We start from the raw sequence: 22,748 nt of genomic DNA, 5'->3' as shown, positions 1-22,748 counted from the left end.
ATGAAAGATTTGTGACTAAGATTGACTTTTGAGTGACGAAGACAACAAAGCTTCCCCCAGTTGGCTACTTATAAATATTGACAAATATAATCTCACTAGCAACATAAAAATGAAAGGCATGAGGATAAAAAGAAATGGTTCATCAAGCGTTTCAGATGATTTTTTTAATACGTAAGAAGACAAGATAAGGTCAGGTTGGCACACTTTGACCTTTGATAAAAAGGTGATACTTTGATGACCTTTGACCATTGACCTATTTGTGATTTGATGCCTATCGACTTTTTAGTCCTCTCAAATTAGCAATACGAGGTCAAGCTATTTTAGAGAAAAACCTTTATCGTATTGTACAATAACTGATTGAAAACGAACCATTTCAACAACACTGTCATTGGTCACCTCTCTCTCCTCAGGGTCGAGATACGGGTTATAATCATCATTCACTTCTTCTTCATCATACTCCACCTTAGGAGCTTTCTTTAGTGACTCAAGATCTAGAGAAAGTGGGTGTGATACAAAATGAAATAAGCACATGGAATAATACAACAGTTGAACATAGTTACTACCATATAAGGCATGGGGAAAGAGACAGGGGCAAGTCAGCAGAGATGGTCTGATAGGCAACATTGTCTTGAAGACTAGTGTCCTGCCACTTCAGCTGTTGGACATCAGTGAGAACCATGAATTACTATATTATAATAGAGCTTTCAATACTACTATAAAACAATCTTCACTATTACTATTGCCCAGCGCCTCGACTAGCTGCAGCGCTAATGCGTGCTCCGTAATGCCTTGGAGATGTGGTTGTGTCAATAAGGTCGATTTAATGAAATTAAGACCAATAAAAGACAAGAACATCAGCTACAATTTTATGTCATTTTTGTCTTTGTAGTCTAACCCTGTCTAAAGATATATGCGTTTAAGTGAGGCTATCTTTTGAAAAGCTCAGATTCCAGTGGGTGCTTCATTCGTGACGTAACGAGTGATACATGTGAAAAGAGTCCAAGAACGATAAATATATGATCTATTTTTTAGCCAATCATGAGAACGAAATTTTTATATAGGTCATGTTAAATGTTATCGCTCGTAAAACGGCTTGTCTATGATTTCGAAGATCCTCGTTGTTAGGGAGATTACTCTATTACTAGCTAGTTACGCACATCGACTACTAGTAGATTCTAGTAGCTATACATGCATCGACATATTTATTTTATAATAATCATCAGACAGGTTATGGTTAGAGCTGACAGACGTCAGCGGTGTAATACTGCAGAGAAAGATAGGAGAATGGAGGTAAATTTATCTTCAACTTTAAGTATCCTATACATATATTCTAAGCTACGGGTAATAATTTTAGTACTCATGCATACATCTACTAATAAGTAAAATTATAACTTTTTGATATCACGAATAACCGTTGCATAACTTTTTCATCATTTCACAATTATTTATCATTTCACCTAGCTATAGATTTTTATTTGGCATTTTAGCTAGTAAACTAGATTAATGATTATAATTTATGTTCAGTATGTAATTTGAATTGTTGGCTTGGCATATTTATGCTTTTGTTAAACATTTATTTGTTTTAAAAATTACACTCGCAATCTATCCAACTCTCAAATTAAAAGCTTTCTCCAAAGTTGAAATTCTCTCAAATTGAAAGTGTTCTCCAACGGCACCCAGTATTAAAACACCAATAATAATGTCAAAACTAATCCTTAGAGACCTACCGGCGTGAGATCACCGACAAGTAGTTTAACCAGAGTAGATGTTCCGACTCCATTGTGTCCTACAATAGCGATTCTTGATTCCAAGTCAACACCCAAGTTGACCTTTTTGAAGAGGGCTGGTTGGCCAGAATAGGAAAAGTCAGCCCCTACAGACATATGGAAGCATTTGCTGACTTCCGCCATTCAGTCAATTGGTGAGTAACAAACTAACTAGCGGTGGTAAACCACAGCTCAGTACTGAATCAGTATCATTGTACAACTTCGGACACTGAATATTCCTAAAGGCTATCTTAAAGGTTGACTTGAAACAAAATTCACCTTACAGTTATTTGGTATCAAAAAATTCACCATGTCTTATTCTGCTGTGTTTTAGGGGCAAAATATGTAGAAATGTGATTACAAGCTCAAGAACGAACAGTTAATCGCCGCTATCACGAAACTGTCGCAGATTAGAATCTCTTCCCAAGACGGCTGAAATGGGACGTAGTTGAACAAGATGGCTTCCGTTTACACTTTCATGAAACCTCATTCGTCAAAATATTTTCACAAATTTACTTCACGCATTCAAAAAAATCATGTCTATTGTTTTTATGCGTCTATTTCATCATCATTGTAATGCTGTCACTTTCAGCAGTGATATTTCTAAACCTACCGTAAAAATTTGTTTAATTGTTTAAGCTTAGCTCAAAGGAGTGCATAACATTTTCTGATAAACATGATGGGCCTCTTGGGCACCGGTGATAGTAGAAAATGCTGTAGAAATTATTGACGCTGTTTGGCAGGAAGTATGGGTCACATGATCAGATTACGACTAGACAGATAGACTAGTGTTGGGCACGGGTAGTAATACTCATTGAACTCGAGGGATTATCTTCTCTCGAGTATCAGGTAATAGAGATTTGGGGAATTCCGGTCTTTCGGGTTCTGTACTGTGAATATAAACTCGGTCTATTGCGCCCTGCGCTCTTAGTCTGGAGGGGTTCAGGGCATTTTCTGTGCCATTTTGCTAAGGAAGCATGACAATGGGGTATAACGAGTCTTTAATTTAATAGATAGAATAAAGCATCTCATACCTTATTTACCATACCTACCTGAGATATTGCAGCGATTACAATTGCAAATAATTACAAATTACAATTTCAATACAATTACCAAATGGATTTACCAAGTCAGAGAAATAAACCGATCCCGATCTACGGCGGTTTTGTAATGTCGGCAAATAACTGCTTGTTTTTGAGCTTTTAAGAGCTTGTAATCACATTTCCACATATTTTGCACCTTCATTTACAACACAGCAGAGTAAGAAATGGTGAATCTTTTGATACCAAATAACTGTAATGAGATTTTTGTTGCAAGTCAACCTGTAAGAAATTATCCTACATGAAATAACTTTCACTCCGATCCTAGAGTAGAACCACGTATAGGTTGTGAGAGTTCAAGATGAAGTTTAGAGAGGATACATGCATTTCACACAGGCTGTACATTGTAGACAACTTATAGGCCAAATATATATGTGAAAGAATACCGTGAAACAAGTGCCAAATAGTAGTACCACAGAATATAGTGTACATAGTCCTATGCTACAAACATTACAAACAAGATACAAAATGAAATATAAAATATAAAGCGCGGTAATAATATATAACCCAAACAACCAGGACATTGTAAAATCCATCATTCATGCAATATTTAAAAATACATAAAAATAAATAGTAAATGAAAATTAAATCAAAACAAATAACAAGAAAATGCCAGGCAAACTATTCCATTTTAAACATTTTCCATATTTCAATCATTCCTATTTAAAAGCTGGCTGCTGAATGAGACACGAGTGGTTGCTATGACCCTCTGGTCTAAAACTCCTTATCTTTTTTAACAAAGCACTGATGTTAATCTGCATGTCCATTGTAACACTAATCGCAAGGTGGCTCCAGGTGTGCATAATTCCAAAACCGCGACATTACGATGATAGAAACGGTTATAGTTAAACTGGGTGAACACGCTAACCAGGCTAATCCATTTTATTAAATTCCGGGCAGGACAGCATGACAAGACTGCTAGTAGTGCTACTAGTCACACTGACAGCAGCGAGAGAACTAAAACAGCCTTATTCCTGTTACTCCTGTGAGTGGAACCAGGTCAAAGGTTGCAAAACAAAGGTCAAATTCAACAAAAATCTCTTGATGGATGACTGTGCAGCGTGCTATAAGAGTGTGAAGACATATAAAGAGGGCTTGGCAGCGGTTAGTGGTGAGTTGGTAGTTGAAACTGCTTTAAATTCAATTTACAATTTGTGAAAAATATCAATTTTAAATTGAAAGCCTGGTTAAAGTCATAAACTCAAGAGTTATCCACTCAATGAGTTCAATGATAAGATATTGGCACAGTAATTATTAGAGTCTTGGACGAACCGAATACAGTAATACTTTAAGATAATGTGATCAGCGACCAAGCTCATATGTCAATTCATTTGCATCTCAAACCGACTTTTCCTATATAAAACAACTAAGTACAAATTAGTCTATTCCCACCATCTGGAAACTACCAAAAAAATGATATTTTTGTTACTACGATGAAAAAAATGATGGAAAGCATATTGCAATGGAAAAACGTGATTTTAGTTGTTGTAATTCACTACCTAAACTCTCAAAGTAATAAATACCTATCTAGTAGTTATGATATGCAACAAAGCGTGACATTATTTACCGTATGGAGTTCCTACCTCTGAGACAGAGGTATTCCCCATTGATAATACATTTTAAATAGAAAAAGATCTATTTTACGCAGACAAAATATTTCCATTAACAATCATCTCTTATCCTAAGGTCACTACAATAGTTAAAACTAACATAGAGTTATTAGAGGCTTGGAACACCATAGAATTGCCCCATTCTAATGCTAACATATCTGATAAGCTTGCAATATACACTGTTTCTATTGTGACGAGTATGAGAATTTGGAATTGTGCACGCGTGCAAGTTACTGCGCAGTGAGCATTTCAGTGGGATGTTCGCATGATGTGGATTAACTCAAGCCCTTTGATAAAAAGATACAGAATTCTACATCATAGGTCATAGCTGCACACTTCTGTCTCGTACTTTCGAAACAGGAATGACTGATTTTTGCATGACATTTTCTTGAGCACTATTCACCTGAGTCAATCCTATTTTTCAAAAACATGGAAAAATTTGAGAGTAATGAAACTCGCTTGACTTATGGACTTTTGTCGGTTCTATCTTGTGGATGACACAAAATTGCAAATTAACCGCTTCGTGGAAACAGTGATAGAAGTTAGTTAACAAAATGGCAACTTTTGATAGGATTGAGGAGGTGCCTGAAGGGAGAGGACCTGTCTACAGCCATCGGATACACAGGCAAGGAAGAATGCTGGGTGATTGATGGATCATTGCAATGCTACTGTATGGATCATAAATGTAACGCAGGGACCCAAGCAGTGACTGATTTTACCCTGCTAAATCTGACCAGCTCAGCTGCACTCTTGTGTGTCAGAGTCACAAAAAGGAGTCTGAACCAACGACACCTTTTATATTCAAATTTACATAAACTGATCATGAGAGCTGCATTCTAGTTTATACCATAAAACAAACAAACAAAGTATATATTTTACCACATACTATAAAGGTTTCTATTATTTTTATGACACAATTTCCACGATCTTGATCAGCTCAATTTTATACAATACACTTGTTTCAACGATTCCTTTGTTTCATGTCAAATAAAACAGTAATCATGCTAGGGTAAGCAATCCCTCAAAGATCGAGTGTAATATCTGCTTAGCTTACTGCAAACAGAGGCTGTGCATGCTTGTAAAAGCATTATTGTACAAACAATGTCTCCGTGATCTTGACTGGACATGTCTGAGTCCAGTGACAAGAGAACCTCAATGACTGGAGACATGCCCATGGTAGAGAGTAATTTAAGGTTTGATGATATTCCTGTCATATTCGGTGTCCCTTTTTGGAATTGAACCCTAACCTGTGTTTGGTACCAGGAGTTTTAAACCATCAGGCTGCCTCTGGAACAATAATATAGTAAAAAAGGTTTGAACAGATTTAATTTACAAAATCAGTATTTAAAATGTTTCGAAAGCAGTTCCATTTTATGCTAGTGGTTTCCGTTTATTTGTTACAGTAGAAAGCATCTCTCCACATATAATTAGTTTAGTAAAACTCTATTGTCACCCAAAGCCTGGTTCCCATATCGGTTGCGATACTCTGGCGGTAACTTGCACAGGAAACCTTTGCAAAGTTAGGCTCGACGGCATATGTTCACATATAAGCTGCATCGCGAAACATAATCGTGTAATCAAATAAAATGTTCACTCGCCATGCCGTTTCTATAATGGTGACCTTCACCCGTACAGTGCATTTCGGGAATGTTTTGCCTGCGGCCTTTGGCGAAATTTTAACAGCGCTAAACTATTGGAATGCCGCCGGCAACTACCGGTGGTCCTCGGCGCGTAGGTTCCCAATTCACCGCTAATAGCCTGTGGTGCTGTCGCCGGTGCTTAGCGACGTATATGGGAACCAGGCTTTAGTTGGAGAGACAATCTTAGGTGAAACCAAATGAACCTCAAACTGTTGTTTGAGAGATACACTGATCTGTGTATCTTGTGTTTACATCTTGCGTATGCCTCACAACTTTAAGAACACTCCGGAAGTTTCAGCCTTGATTGAAGTTCACAAAGATACGTTAAAGCCGAGTCAGTTAGGGTTCGGGTATATGCGCATGTGTCGTGATGCAAAAGCACATCCTAGAAATATTTTATTGTTTTTTAAAGTACAACAGACGACGCATGCCTTATGACAAAGGCGTAGGGTGTATGTTGCAATGTTGGAGTGACGCATAAACCATTGATAGAGTAATCAAAATGCCTGTCGCACATCACGAAGACATGGCAAGTGGAGGACAACTCCAAGTAAATGGATATGCTACCCCCATTCCACAATGAAGAGTGTTTGAAACAATCAACCCTGTATGATAAACATAGCGACTTGAATGTAGCCTTATAGAATCGCCAGGACAGATCAGCAGCGATCCTCCGCTGCCAGCGACAGCAAGTCTAGTAAAGTAGTTTCAGTGGTAGAAAATTTAAGTCTAAAGAGAGGAAGTCTGCTGTGGAATGGAACCGTAAATCCCCCAAGATCTATTTCATCAGTGGCAGCACTATAACCCTCTTCCTAACGGAGATAAAAACCTCAGGCAAACAGAGGAAAGACAACTTACAGCATCCTTTGAATATTTCCCACTCGCCTTCATTTCTCTCAGTCTTTTCTCCTGCTTTTTATAATCCTTTATCTGTTCCTTCCGCTTCTGTTTGAACATCTTCTTGAATGACGCTACACAACCAAATATATCTTAATAATAATGCTAAACAACCAAATATGTCCTAATAATAATGCTAAACAACCACCTATGTCCTAATAATAATGTTAAACAACCGCATATATCATAATAATGATGCTAAACAACCAAATATGTCCTAAAAATAATGCTAAAAAACCAAATATATACTAAAATAATGCTAAACAGCCACATATATCCTAATAATAAGTGCTACACAACTATATATATCCTAATAATATTGTTAAACAACCAAATATATCATAATAATAATGCTTAAAAGCACATGTATGCTAATAATAATGCTAAACAACCAAATATATCCTAATAATACTGCTAAACAACTGAATATATCCTAATAATAATGCTAAACAACCACATATATCCTAATAATAATGCTAAACAACCAAATATATCATAATAATGATGCTAAACAACCAAATATGTCCTAAAAATAATGCTAAAAAACCAAATATATACTAAAATAATGCTAAACAACCGCATATATCCTAATAATAATGATACACAACCACATACATCCTAACAATAATGCTAAAGAACCACATTTATCCTAATAATAGTGCTACACAACCACATATATTCTAATAATAGTGCTACACAACCACACATGTTCTAATAATAATGCTAAACAACCAAATATATCCTAATAATAATGCTAAACAAACAAATATATCCTAATAATAGTGCTAAACAACGAAATATATCCTAATAATAATACTACACAACCACATATATCCTAATAATAATGCTAAACAGCCACATATATCCTAATAATAAATGCTACACAACCAAATATATTCTAATCATAATGCTACACAACCAAATATATCCTAATAACAATGCTAAACAACCAAATATATTGTAATAAGAATGCTAAACAATCAAATATATCCTAATAATAATGCTAAAAAACCAAATATATCCTAATAATAAAGCTAAACAACCAAATATATCATAATGAGAATGCTAAACAACCAAATATATTCTAATAATAATGCTAAACAACCAAATATATTCTAATAATAATGCTAAACAACCAAATATATCGTTAAGCGATCCACATACATCCAGACACATACATCCATGAAGCGAACTACACCAATCACGTGGCATCAATTAAGCAAATTCCGCCAACCATAAGATTTGTTTAACAAAAATTACCCTTGAGAAACATGAATATAGCCTAAGATCCTAATATACCCTAGGACACTTATATTTCGCTAGTATTTAGTTTCGTGAGTAGCATACAGAGGAAAATTTTGCTGCAACTTAATTTCGCAGCTCTGATGAGTGCGAAAATATAGTGATGTGTAAATAAATGCAGTGGAACAAACATCATTACATTCCTCAGGTCCAGTTCACTGGTACAAAATATTTTTCAATTTGGGACTACCGTACTTTTTGGACTATAAACCGCACCTCTATATAAGCCGCATCTGCTTTATTTTCCAAAAAACGACAATAAAACAATACATAAGCCGCATCTTTGTATAGGCCGCAGAACTCAGGACTGTGCTTCTTAACGTGGCAGCAACTTTGTTGTTTAAAATGGAACAGTGCAGAACGGCACAGTTTCGTATTATCCGACGCTTTTTAACTTAGTGCCTAACGGGACAGTACCGAGAGGCATTGTTTTGTATTTTCTTTCACCGCTAAAAGCCCACTAGTTGGAGATTCCCGTTAGTGCGCCTTAGCGGTGAAACAAAAAGCCACAGATTAGCTGCACACTTATATAAGTCGCATGACTCAAATCATCAGAAAAAAAGTAGCGGCTAATAGTCCGAAAAGTATGGTAGTTTGTATTTGTGAACCGCAGGTAGAAATGTGTGGGCTAGATCAATAATGCAATTTGATCGCTTGCTGCCATTTGTCTCCTGGACTATCAATGACGTCAAGGTTCCTGCCGCAGTGACTGATGTGGTACCAATATTAGAATTCAAGTATTTATAGCACGCGGTGGCCATGGCTCCGGGATGTTTTGTTTTTGGTTGGCAATAAAATTCATCACCACAATAATTATTATTCAATTTTATGACTTTCCATACCAGACTGTCATCCTCATCAGTTACAAATTCAAAGATTAAACTAATATCGTCACCTTCCTCATTTGTTTAGGCTTTTCCAATAAAACTTATTATCTTAATTTGTTTTGCCATGCTGCTCAGTCGGTGTATTAGCTATAATGAGTTTAGCAGAAATTGCGCAATGAGCCAACCACACACGAAAATTGCCTGCATTTATGATATGACGATTTTATTGTAAATATCAATGAACAAAGCCATTTAAGTTCGCGTTTTCGCTCGTTCGTTATGATAGTTTAGTTTCGCTCATAAAATTTTCGCGAGAGGATGACTCCGCGAAAATGCGAAAGTTAGATGCCGCGAATACATAAGTGTCCTAGGGTAATGCAGGTACCCACCATAGTTGCCCTTGTCGAAAAAGAGCTTTTGCATGTCCAGGTGAATAATATAAGTGCAGACGTCGTCAAGGAAAGACTGGTCGTGGGAAACGATCAGGAGGGTCTTTTTCCAATTCTGCAGGTAATTGTCTAGCCATATGACAGCATTCAGATCGAGGTGATTGGTCGGTTCATCGAGCAGCAAGAGGGTTGGCTCAAGGAACAAGGCTCTGAGAAAAGTGTACATTTTGTTCTATACAACATTTTAATGCAGATTTCAAAGTACAGTCAAACATGGCTAACTCGAACTTCACGGGACCGAGCGAAAGTGTTCGAATTATCAGAGCGTTCAAGTTATCAGAGCCCTGTCACAAGTCCATGTATTTACTTATTTATTAGTAGATACATGTACATATACAAACTATAATATAAATCAAAAGCACAAATGGCTTGTTTCAAATTAAATGCTTCTAGTGTAAAGTTTAAAACGTTTTTATCAAAAAGTATAGAGATTTCTCTATCACTTGAGATTGGTTTGTTGTTTGAGGTGATGCTATTGCCAGGACGGTTTTTTAGATTGATATTGGCAAAACTTGATCGTTGTTGAAATGCTCAAAAGAAAATACATCTTTTTCTTTTGAGCGTTTTACCCACGATCAATTTTGCCGACTTTTCTTGAAGTTTATGCAAGGATTACCTCACTTTACCTGGGATTCGTTAAGAGCAACACTCCGAGGCAGTTCAATTAGAAGTTTTATGAGGTTTTATGGTACATTGTATATCACTCATGCTTTTTGAATGGATACTTATTGAATGTACACGTATTCTGTGTTTAGGTCAAACGATGAATAGTTTTTTTAGCTAAGACAACGTATACGTTTAATTACAGCAATTTTTAAGACGTTTTAAACATTCAACATTCCGACGTTGATTCAACACGGAATTAACGTCGAAAAACTATTCATCGTTTGACCTAAACACAGAATACATGTACGTTCAATAAGTATCCATTCAAAAAGCGTGAGTGATAGAGTGATATACAATGTACCGTAAAACCTCATAAAACTTCTAATTGAACTGCCTCGGAGTGTTGCTCTTAACGAATACCACTTTTCTTGCTTCCGAAGGGCGATCGCTAAGCGGATGTTTGGTATAAATCAAATTTCAACAAACCCTTAGAAAAGTCGTTGACAAAAGTATTTTGCCGATGGTGATTATAACGACGCTTATGAATTACGAAAAAATGAGGTTTACCTCTAAGGCTTGGAATAGTGATTTTCTAAAGCGATAACAACCGTTTCGATAGTCGTTGGGCAAAAAACAGTTCGAGTTAACAGTGTTGAGTTCGAGTTATCTATAGCAATTTATCATTATGTGGGAACGGACCAAAGAAACCATTCAAGTTAACCATGTGCTCGAGCTATCCGTGGGCGAGTTATCCATGTTTGACTGTATTTTATTATGAATCCTGCATGTAACAATTGTTGGTGATGCAATCTATGGCAATTGTTTAATCTTTTTTTACAAACAAATCAGTTTTAGTTGCTTAAGGACTGTGTATTACATAATCCTGTGTGTTTTTCAAAACCATCATCAAAGAGAGGATATTTTAGTGAGTTCTGCATTTTATCATGGTTGCAGTTCCGCAGTCACTGATCAAAGAAGTTCGGAAATTACGCTGAAATGCTGGAATGTTTGTTATTCTTCGATCAGCTGCTTTAACAATCTTCCACCTAATATCCATTCTCTTAGCAGAAAAAGGCATTTTAAACGCAAGTTGTCAAACTATTTATTCGATTTTAGTGGCTAACTGTTGCCCTTTCTTCTTTTATTATTGTTGTATAGCACAATTTGAAAAACATTTCTATTTGAAATGAAATGATTGCCAATAAATTAGCACATATATATAAATATTACTGTACTGGCCATAATTTCAATAAATAGTAAAAAACTATTTATATATATATACATTGTATAACATGACTATGTAACGTTTGCAAAATAATTTTTTTAGTAAAAAGCAATTTGTAAAAGCCGTGTCCATCTATTTTTCCAAAACTACACGTCGAGGTTAGAAAAAAGAACGCTTTAAAGAGGATTCGAACTGACAGCTTTTAAGTTCATGAATTGTCACTCCTCCACCTGTGCCAATTGACTGCTATCCACACTATGGAATAATTGTGCAATTAGTTATTACACCTTACAATTTCTCACAGCCACCCGCATTGCCATGGTATTAGTAATTATAAAAGTATAAATGAACAAATAGTCATCTTACAATATAATAACGAGATGATATCCTTCCCAAGCACGCACCACAATAGACCAATATTCTGACTTCTATAGTCCTAGAGGGCAGACCTGGCAAGAAACACTCTCATCCTCCAGCCACCACAGAAATGCTTGGTTGGTCTCTCCTGCATCTCCTTGGTGAAACCGAGACTGGCTAAGATACGCCTAGCCTTAGGTTCCGCTGAATCTACTCCGATAGCTTTCATTTCCTCGTATACCTAACAGAAAGCCATCAGATGTAGTTGTGGTCTCTATTTTAAATCACAACATTTTAACACAATCATAGAACACCTTGTAGTACACACAAGGAGAAATAGTTTGTCAACCTCAATTTTTTTAATGGACTCGAGATAAAACCGAAAGATAGAACATTTATTTACAAATATATTTATAGATATATACTTATAAATATATTTATATATTTAAATATAAATTTAAATATATTTATACATAAATACGTTTATATATATATTTATATACAAAGAAACATTTAAATACAAATATATTTTTATATATAAATATATTTAAAAAAAATATATATTTAAATATATCTTTATATATAAATTATAGTAGTCTTTATCAAAAATTATCAGTGTTGTTCGATCATTTGCGATTTTTTTGAAGAAATTTGACTACCAGGATGCTTCAAGATTAAAATCAAGTAAAGATCAAAGTTTAAAATGTCAAGGAGAAAATACATGCTGAAATAACGGCACTAGTTACTCAGTTGACCGTCTCTCTCTTTATTTATATCAGTTATTATGTTAAAGTTGCCTCTATTCTGTCTCTTAGCAACTATAGATGCCATAATCACACTTTCTTGAATCTGAGTGCTTTAATTGTGATCAGGTTATGAAGATTTTAATCTTAAAACATCCTGGGAGTTAGCTCCCCTTCAACATCATAAACCATCACAAATGATAGAAGATACTGATATTCTCTGATAAGAACTACTAGAATTTAGTGTAAGTTTATCTTTAACTGTAATGAAACACACCCAAGTTTTAAAGAGAAGGCAACTCCACCTTGAACAAGAGATCAAATACACGCTGTCGGGAGGTAGGATTCAAAGATGAGCTCAGATAAGCAGCAAAACACAATAAAGCTAATCAAGTTAACGATGATACTTGGTTACAGTAGTTTAGTTAACTTCTATGAAAAGAGCTGTCAATCTATGGAATCAGATCTATTAGTAAGCAAGGATGTATCTATACATATTTTATGCCCATGATTTTACACATAGATATTGATATGCCTCCAAAAGTGCCTATATCATTCATTTTACCAATCTCAGGAGCAGTAGGAATATTCTCACCTCCTTAAGACGGATGCCCGCGTCAGCCTTCCCATTTTCAAAGTCAGCAGACAACTTCTTCTCTAGCTCTAGCAACTCCAGACGCTTCTTGTCAGCATTTAGGACAGCGAGTATAGCGGGTGTATCGTCTGCCTTTACCTCTACAGACATTATAGGTACAGTGTGAGACAAAAATGTTGTGACGCGCAACCATCAAATAAATTAAGAAACAAAATAAAACAAATATAAAAGCGTTTAAATGTATATGTAAAATAACTGGATTTAGGAAACATGTTTAGCAGCATACCAAAATATACTACAGACAGCAGCTAAGTTACATGCTAATCCTATACTATGGTTACACAACCAACTTACTGAATTTTGTTATCATTTTTTCCACAACCACTAAAGGTAATCTCAAAACATTCCATCTCTGCTCCATCAACTAAGAAAGATGCCTTTGCATAAGACTGTCACTAGTGGCAGTTGACTACCAATGATTCTGTTGCTGTAGGAAGGCATGCTCTCTCACAATGACTCTCTCACTTTCACAGCGGTCCTAATAATGCACGGGATAAAATCGCCTAGTATGTTTGTGCCTTAAATATGCCTGATATGATTGCTCTGTTATGAAACAAGCAAACACTCCTAAACAAACAGGAAAAACTGGATTCAGCATTCTTACACAAGCTTTTAAAAACATGAAAGTTTAAATTTATTTTTAGTGACTGAGTTTTTTAGTTTGTGAGTGACCTAGTGCCATCACAGTATAGATATCAGCCTTGTCCTAGTAGGTCTAGTCATCTAGAACTCCTGACCTACAACAACAGGTTATGGTTCAATTCCCAGAAAGGTCATGGGTGGTGTCAGAATGACACCCAACCTTAATCTGCTCTCTGTAACCGGGCATGTCTCCAATAATTCCTCTGCCACCAAACTAAGACATGTCCAGCCAAGATCACAGAGCCGTAGTTTGTGCCTTTTGAGCCGTAGTTTTGCCTTTTAAATCCAAATACAAAAAACTTTATAAAAAGTGACACAATTATGACCTTGCGATAAAGACCAGTTTATTCTTTACTGCTTCCAAGTTGCTGTTCTGAAGGAAAACAATTAACATAATCTCACCTTGTTCACAGAGCAAGATATCAATGTTAGGTGGAATATTCAGTTTACGCTGGGTCATGTGGTTGAGTAGAGTTGTCTTCCCATGCCCAGTGGGCTAAACGAGACCATACCTCCTTTGGTTGGCTATGGTGAGAGATGCATTCACAAACAAGTCTTTTCCATGTGATCTTATTGAAAAGTTCTCTACCTGCAACATTACATGGTTGTCATAGAATTACATGAGGAACACGCAGCCACCACTTTCACTTGACACATCTGCAAGCCATCGCCAATCCAATATATCATTGGCGAATCATTTAGCAGACATTAACAACGGTCTAAAAGGCTTTTACGATCACTCGCCAGCTATTGACCACCACTTGGCAGTTAATGTCAATCACTGTCGCCAGGCAATAATCGACAACAACTTGAAATCCTTAACAAAATCGTCACATCTTCACTGCATCACTGCAGCACTGTTGTCACTGCATCTCAAGAACTTGTCAACTTTCAACAAAACACAAAAAATTCTGATTTGCCTTTTCTTAATTATAATTGTGTTGAAAGAACAGAGTGAACAATTATTCATGTTATAAAAGTAATAAAACCCAATAGTTTACCAAAATATAATTAATATATATTAATTATATTATTATTAATTATATTAATCGATATAAAGAAACTTGTTTGGTTTGAGCGCTGATAAATTTATAATAATTGTGTCACAGTTGCCTAATAAAGCACTAGTGATAAAAGACTTAGCAAAACTGAACTCTGATTGGCTACTGCTGTGTCGCCACCTTTCTTTGCTCGCCAATTTTTTCGTTTTTCATACCAATTATCGTAAAAACTTTCATTTTTATCTCGAACCATACATGCTACTCCACTGGCAGTGGAGTGTGCCGTGAAGGATCATCAGGTGTAATAAATATGCACACAATTATTCTAACTTGTTGCAAGTTGATGGAGCAGTGCAGTTAGTAGTGTGCCTGCCTGCAGAGTCAAATATTCGAGTTAAATTTCAGTTGTGTCGCTTTTTACCCTAAAGCCTAGTTCCCATATCGAAAGTGAGACCCCGGCAGTAATTTTGTGCAGCGAGACACTCACGGTGCTAGGCTCAGCGGCTTCTGCTCACATAAAGCTGCATCACAAATAATTGCATAAAAATGTTCGTTCGCCAAGCCATTTCGAAAATGCTGACCTTAACCTTTACGGTGCATTTTGTGAAGGTTTTGCCTGCGACTCTTAGCGAAAGTTGAACAGCGTGCAGATTCACATTTCACATTAATAATAAAGACTTGGCAACTAAATATTTAGACACTACTCCTACCCAAAGGCAACCAATTTACCTTCATACCGCTGTGTATTTATGCATGCTCAACAACCATGCTAACATTTGGTCAATTTTGTGGATAAATATAAACTTATTTTTTAATGAATTTGTAGTAATTCACAGATACTGCCAAGTTACACCAAAACCAGGCTAAGGAGGCAAATATCAGTTGATATTTAATAAGAGACTACAACTCTGGTGGTCTCGTGAGCTGTGAGAGATTGTCATGTGTAATAACTATGTGCACAAGTATTCTTAAATGCTGAGAGGGGGTTGATTGGTGCGAGTGGCAGCGTGCTCGGCTGTTAATCCGAATGTCTCAATGTTAATCTTGTGCAATGGAATTTTTTTAAACATCTAACCATGCCTTCGGATACGGGTCTCATTATAGCAAAGATTCATGAGTAGAACATCCTTAAATTTCCATTTATGCGCATAATCACATAATTCATCAAATAAATATTTAACAAACTATGAATTATTAACAAATAACATGTTTACTATAAGAGGTTCGAGAATGACGATCACCACTGTGGTTAAATATGGCTGACGAGCAATGGAGTCTAACCTTAATGTCAGGGGCATTGTCAAGGAGATTACATGACTTGCTCGACTTATCGGCCTGTGAGAGGGTAAACCGGTCCTCAGCCTTCAGAGCATCCAACTGCTCCTCAAATAGCTTCCGTTTCTTCATTTTCTTTAGCTCTTTTCAGATGAGCTAAGCTGTTGGCTCCGCCTCCTCCTTCTTCTGTAACAGAAGGAATCAAAGCTACCATATAGCAACCTGAAAAGTGCCAAGTAAGTCCATCTTTATAGTTAAGTCAAACCTCTACGAACTTTCAAACATACGACGGAGAATTTCAGCAAACACTTATAACAAAACTCAAATTTCTAACTTTGAAAGTTTAAAATCTCTAGAAAAAATGGTTTTTGAAAATTAAAAATCAAAGACAAAAACCAATAAAGAGCAAGTTAAGTTAGTTTAAACATTCCCTAATAAAAGTGAGACTATAGGGGTGCGATTTTAGCTTGCTGCTGTCCAATTCATCGACAGCGAGCTACTGGTTGATTGTGAGACATGATCTAGTCAATCACAGAGCCGTTCGTTCGTTCTATATCCGTTGAACCCATCAACATTAAATCCTGTAATTACTTCCTTTTAAAATCTTTGAGGTCATCTGACGTGATAAAATTGACGCATGTGTGATTGGCTGAAATAGGCGAGCATGACAACCTCAGTCCAATTTTATTTATTTTCAACGCAAGCTATTTGCGACTAAGATTGACTTTTGAGTGATGAAGACGACAAAGCTTCTCCCAGTTGGCTACTTATAAATATTGACAAATATAATCTCACTAGCAACATAAAGACGAAAGCCATGAGGATAAAGTGATAAACTGATCATGACAGCTGCATTCTAGTTTATACCGAAGAACAACAAAACAAAAAGTATATATTTTTACTACATATTAAAAACGTTTCTATTATATGTATGACACAATTTCCACGATCTCGATCAGTTGAATTTTATACAATGTATTTGTTTAAATGATTCCATTGCTTCATGTCATGTAAGAAAGTATGCATGTTTGGGAAAGCAACCCCTCAAAGATCAGACATGACGTCTGCTTAGCCTACTGCTAGCAGAGGCTATGAGTGTTTATAAAAGTATTATTGTACAAACAATGTCTCTGAGATCTTGGCTGTACATGTCTGAGTCTAGTGTCAAAGGAACCTCAATGACTGGAGACATGCCTATGGTAGAGAGTAATTTAATGTTTGATGACATTCCTGTCACTGTCAGTGGCCTTTTTAGGAATTTAACCCTAACCTGTGTTTGGAGGCCAGGAGTTTTAAACCATCAGGCTGCCTCTGGAACAATACCATAGCAAAAATGGTTTGAACAGATTTAATTTATTAAATCAGTATTTAAAATGTTTCGTAAGCAGTTTCTTTTTATGCTAGTGGTTTCTGTTTATCTGTTACAGTGGAAAGCATCTTTCCACATAAGCTTAGTTATTTTGTAAAACTCTATTGTCACCTAAAGCCTGGTTCCCATATCCGCATATCGGTTGCAATACTCCGGCGGTAACTTGCGCAACAAAACGTTTGCAAAGTTAGGCTCGACGGCATCTGTTCACATATAAGCTGCATCGCTAAACATAACTGTGTAATCAAAAAATGTTCACTCGCCATGCCATTTCTATAACGGTGACCTTCACCCGTACATGCATTTCGGGAAGGTTTTGCCTGCGGCCTTTGGCGAAATTTGAACAGCGCTAAACTATTTCAATGCCGCCGGCAACTACCGTCGATCCTCGGCGCGTAGGCTCCCAATTCACCGCTAATAGCCTGCGGTGCTGTCCACGGTGCTTAGCGACGTATATGGGAACCAGGCTTCAGTTGGAGAGACAATCTTAGGTGAAACCAATTGAACCCCAAACTGTTGTTTGAGAGACCTCTGATCTGTGTATCTTGTGTTTACATCTTGCGTATCCCTCACAACTTTAAGAACACTCCGGAAGTTTCAGCCTTGATTGAAAATCACAAAGATACGTAAAAGTCGAGCCAGTTAGGGTCCCTGTATATATGCATGTGTGATGATATCTTAAAAATATTTTATTGTTTTTAAAGTACAACAGTACAATGTATGCCTTATGAAAAAGGCGTAGGGTGTATGCTGCAACTTTGGATTCATGCATAATGAATCATTATTGCACTGTCGCGCATCATTAAAATATGGCAGTTGGAGGACAACTCCAAATTTATGGATGTGCTACCCATTCCGCAATAAAGAGTTGTTGAAACTGTCAATCCTGTATGATAAACATAGCAACCTGAATGTAGCCTTATAGAATCGCCAGGACAGATCAGCAGCCCGACTCCGCTGCCAGTGACAGCAAGTCTATAAAAGTAGTTCCAGTTATAGCAAATTTAACAGTCTAAAGAGAGAATCTCACGAGGTCTACTGTGGAATGGAACCGAATTCCCTAAGATCTGTTTCATCAGTGGCAGCACTTTCAACCCTCTTCCTAACGAAGATAAAATCCTCTGGCAAACAGAGGAAAGACAACTTACAGCATCCTTTGAAGATTTCCCACTCGCCTTCAATTCTCTCAGTCTTTTCTCCTGCTTTTCATAATCCTTTATCTGCTCCTTCCTCTTCTGTTTGAACATCTTCTTGAATGACGCTACACAACCACACATATCCTAATAATAATGCTACGCAACCAAATATATCCTAATAATAATGCTACACAACCACATATATCCTAATAATAATGCAGAGCAACCGAATATATCCTAATAATAATGCTAAACAACTAAATACATCCTAATAATAAAGCGAAACAACCACGTAAATCCTAATAATAATGCTAAACAACCAAATGTATCCTAATACTAATGCTAAACAACCAAATATATCCTAATAATAAAGCTAAACAACCAAATATATCCAAATAATTATGCTACACAACCAAATATATCCTAATAACAATGCTAAACAACCAAATATATCCTAATAACAATGCTAAACAACCAAATATATCCTAATAATAATGCTAAACAACCAAATATATCCTAATAATAATGCTAAACAACCAAATGTATCCTAATACTAATGCTAAACAACCAAATATATCCAAATAATAATGCTAAACAACCAAATATATCCTAATAACAATGCTAAACAACCAAATGCATAATAATAATAACGCTAAACAACCAAACATTTCCTAATGAGAATGCTAAACAACCAAATATATCCTAATAATAATGCTAAACAACCAAATATATCCTAATAGTAATGCTAAACAACCACATACATCCTAATAATAATGCTAAACAACCACATATATCCTAATAATAATGTTAAACAACCAAATATATCCTAATAAGAATGCTAAACAACCAAATATATCCTAATAATAATGCTAAACAACCAAATATATCCTAATAATAATGCTAAACAACCAAATATATCCTAATAACAATGCTAAACAACCAAATATATCCTAATAATAATGCTAAACAACTAAATACATCCTAATAATAAAGCGAAACAACCACATATATCCTAATAATAATGCTAAACAACCAAATATATCCAAATAATAATGCTAAACAACCAAATATATCCTAATAACAATGCTAAACAACCAAATATATCCTAATAATAATGCTAAACAACTAAATACATCCTAATAATAAAGCGAAACAACCACATATATCCTAATAATAATGCTAAACAACCAAATATATCCAAATAATAATGCTAAACAACCAAATATATCCTAATAATAATGCTAAACAACCAAATACATCATAATAATAATGCTAAACAATCGCATATATCCAAATAATAATGCTACACAACCAAATATATCCTAATAATAATGCTACACAACCAAATATATACTAATAATAATGCTAAACAACCAAACATTTCCTAATGAGAATGCTAAACAACCAAATACATCGTAATGAGAATGCTGAACAACCAAATATATCCTAATAATAATGCTAAACAACCAAATATATCGTAATAAGAATGCTAAACAATCAAATATATCCTAATAATAATGCTAAAAAACCAAATATATCCTAATAATAAAGCTAAACAACCAAATATATCCTAATGATAATGCTAAACAACCAAATATATCGTAATGAGAATGCTAAACAACCAAATATCTCCTAATAATAATGCTGAACAACCAAATATATTCTAATAATAATGCTAAACAACCACATATATCCTAATGATGCTAAACAACCACATATATCCTAATAATAATATTGAACAACCGAATATATCCAAATAATAGTGCTAAACAACCACATATATCCTAATAATAATGCTAAACAACCAAATATATCCTAAAATAATGCTAAACAACCAAATATATTCTAATAATAATGCTAAACAACCAAATATATTCTAATAATAATGCTAAACAACCAAATATATCCTAATAATAATGCTAAACAACCAAATATATCCAAATAATAATGCTAAACAACCAAATATATCCTAATAATAATGCTAAACAACCAAATACATCATAATAATAATGCTAAACAATCGCATATATCCAAATAATAATGCTACACAACCAAATATATCCTAATAATAATGCTAAACAACCAAATATATTCTAATATCAATTGTAAACAACCACATACATCCTAATAATAATCCTAAACAATCGCATATATCCTAATAATACTGCCAAACAACCAAATATATTCTAATAATAATGCTAAACGACCACATATATCCTAATAATAATGCTACACAACCAAATATATCCGAATAATAATGCTACACAACCAAATATATACTAATAATGATGCTAAACAACCACATATATCATGAAGCGATCGCAATACATCCATACACATACATCGATGAAGAGAACTACACCAATCACGCGGCATCAATGAAACGCACTCCCCGAATCACGCGGCATTAATTAAGTAAATTCCACCAACCATAACAACTGTTCAACTAAAATTACCCCTGAGAAACCTAAATATAACCTAGGTTCCTAATATAATGCGGGTACTCACCATAGTTGCCCTTGTAGAAAAAGAGCTTTTGCATGTCAAGGTGAATAATGTCAGTGCAGACATTGTCAAGGAAAGACTGGTCGTAGGAGACAATCAGAAAGGTCTTTTTCCAATTCTGAAGGTAATTGTCTAGCCATATGACAGCATTCAGATGGAGGTGATTGGTCGTTTCATCGAGCAGCAAGAAGGTCGGCTGAAGGAACAAGGCTCTGAAAAATGTGTAAATTTTATTCTATACAACATTTTAATGCGGATTTCAAAGTGTTTTATTTTGAATCTTGCATGTAACACTTGTTGGTGATGCAATCTATGGCAAGTATTTTGTCTCTTATAAAAACAAATCAGTTTTAGTAGCTTAATGACTGTGTATTACATAATTATGTGTGCTTTTCAAAACCATCATCAAATATTGGGTATCTTAGTGAGTTCTATATTTTATCATGGTGGCAGTTCCGCAAGAAGCAATCAAAGAAGTTCGGAAATTACGCTGAATTGCTGTCATGTTTGTCATTCTATGATCAGCTGATTGAACAATCTTCCACCTAATATCCGTTCTCTTAGCAGAAAACAAGTAAAAAAGATCGCTTTAAAGAGGATTCGAACTCTCAGCTTTTAAGTTCATGAATTGTCACTCCTCCACCTGTGCCAATTGACTGCTTTCCACACTATGGAATAATTGTGCAATTAGTTATTACACCTTACAATTTCTCACAGCCTCCCGCATTGCCATGGTATTAGTAAATATACAAGTATAAATGAACAAACAGTCATCTTACAATATAATAACGAGGCGATAACCCTCCTATGCATGCACCACAATAGACCAATATTCTGACTTCTATAGTCCTAGAGGACAGACCTTGCAAGAAAAACTCTCGTCCTCCAGCCACCAGAGAAGTGTTTGGTCGGTCTCTTCTGTATCTCCTTGGTGAAACCGAGACCGGCTAAGATCCGCCTAGCCTTAGGTTCCGCTGAATGTACTCTGATAGCTTTCATTTCCTCAGATACCTAACAAATACAATCAGATGTAGTTGCGGTCTCTATTTTCATTCACAACAATTTAACAATAATGCCTTGTAGTACACACAAGGAGAAATAGTTTGTCAACCTCAATTTTTTAATGAACTCGAGATAAAACCAAAAAATAGAACATTTATTTACATATATATTTATAAATATATACTTATAAATATAATTATATATTTAAATATAAAGTTAAATATATAAATACATATATATTTATACACAAATATGTTTATATATATTTATATACAAACAAAAATTTAAATACAAATATATCTTTATATATAAATATAATTGTACATTTAAAACAAACTTAAATATATCTTTACATATATATATATAAATATATATATAGATATAAATTGTGGTACTAGTTTTCATCAAAAATTATCAGTGTTGTTCTATCATTTGCGACTTTTTTGACGTTTGAAGAAATTTGACTACCACGATGCTTCAAGGTTAAAATCAAGTAAAGATCGTGGTTAAAATGTCAAGGAGAAAAATACATGCTGAAATAACGGCACTATTTGCTCAGCTGACCGGTCTCTCTCATTATTAATATCAGCTATTATGTTAAAGTTGCCTCTATTCTGTCTCTTAGCAACTATAGATGCCAT

General features: G+C 35.2%; 1 pseudogene; it reads right to left on the bottom strand.

The window, feature by feature from the left end:
* Positions 1-6,775: 6,775 nt before the first annotated feature.
* On the bottom strand, positions 6,776-22,748 carry LOC137398142 (ATP-binding cassette sub-family F member 1-like; annotated as a pseudogene).

This window comes from Watersipora subatra, chromosome 6, assembly GCF_963576615.1.
Source record: "Watersipora subatra chromosome 6, tzWatSuba1.1, whole genome shotgun sequence".
Lineage (NCBI taxonomy): Eukaryota > Metazoa > Bryozoa > Gymnolaemata > Cheilostomatida > Watersiporidae > Watersipora > Watersipora subatra.
The sequence above is the reverse complement of the archived record's forward strand: the minus strand, read 5'-3'. Positions and strand labels throughout refer to the sequence as shown.